Source organism: Fukomys damarensis, unplaced genomic scaffold, assembly GCF_012274545.1.
Source record: "Fukomys damarensis isolate Sample0158 unplaced genomic scaffold, DMR_v1.0_HiC HiC_scaffold_19, whole genome shotgun sequence".
In the NCBI taxonomy this organism is placed as follows: Eukaryota; Metazoa; Chordata; class Mammalia; order Rodentia; family Bathyergidae; genus Fukomys; species Fukomys damarensis.
Window position 1 is genome coordinate 52045383 of NW_022900931.1, and position 1319 is coordinate 52046701.

The window sequence follows — 1319 nt, forward strand, 5'->3', positions numbered from 1 at the left end:
TCCTCTCTTAACTCTGCCCCTGGGACACGGATGGAAAAAACGGAGGCACTGGAAGACAAAATGGCTGGAAAATATGGGTTTCCAGGTCCTGGAGGTGATTTCTGCCCTGTTCATTTCAGCGATGTCCAGGGCAGCTGAAAGGGGCGGCTGGTCTGCAGGATGAGATAGATGTGGATGTCAATAAGGAATTTGTGGACGTACAAAAGGCGGGTGGGGTGGGGCTTATTAATTATATTTCTTTTATCTTCATCACAATGGCATGTCAGTAATCGACACTGAATGCGCCCAACTGATGCTAATGATTTCATCCTTTTGTTTCTGTTGGAAACAAAAAAACAAAAAGTCTGTCTGCCCAAGCTAGGCGGCCCCAGCATGAGCCTGGAGCCCAGCAAGGCCCTGGAAACCAGTGTCTGAGCCCCTCCACCTGTCATCTTTGTGCCCTCACTCTCCCTGGCGATGTGAGCAGCAGTCCTGCCCGGCAGTGCCTGCTCAAGTCCCCAGCCCCTGTCTTCCTCATCCTGCTTCTCTATGATCCCACACGCCAGCATCTGACACTGGGATCGAGCCCTTTCTTTGAGTACAATAACAGGGCGCCTGTGTGTGTTTGAGGCAGTATTTCTGCACTGGAGACCCCTCAAATCCCATCCTTACTTCAGGGTTCCTTTTGAAGAAGAAAGAGAAAGAATGGGTTATGAGTTATTTTCTTTTTTTTGACCCTACCTAGTATTAAACTGCCCTACTTGGACTAAAGAAAAAGATGTCTGTTGAGGGGTGTGACAATGATCAGAAGAACCAAAAATCACTTGTCCACCCCCTGGCCTAGGACGCAGGGCCAGTCGCCAGAAATGGCACCAAAGAGCTTCACAGCTTACCTGTGCCCAACCTCCTGGCCATCCCTCCTCCTCCTCCTTCCAGATGCCACCCTATGAGGGGCTGCTACACATCTGGCTCAGGAGAGAGACCCAGAGGAGAGCATCCTGCCAACGACCAGTGCTCCCTGCTAGGCATGAGAGACAAGTGTGCACATCTTGCCGCCTCTGTCATTATTTGGATACAAACTTCCCTAGTGTGTGAGGCACGGGGAGGTGGTGCACAGAAGATGGACAGCTGTTCAAGGAGGGATATATGCAGGACTCTTACCTGGATGATTCCAGGAGGAGACTGGATCAACCTTCCTGGTGCCCTTTCGCAGTGTGACTCTTCCCTCCAGGAAGTTCCAGTTTGTGAGAAGACCTTAGAGGGAAGTCCCAGAAAACGGGGCCCTCGGGCCAGGGATTTAGCTCAGTGGTTCTGCTGCCTGCAAAAAAAAAAAAAAAAAA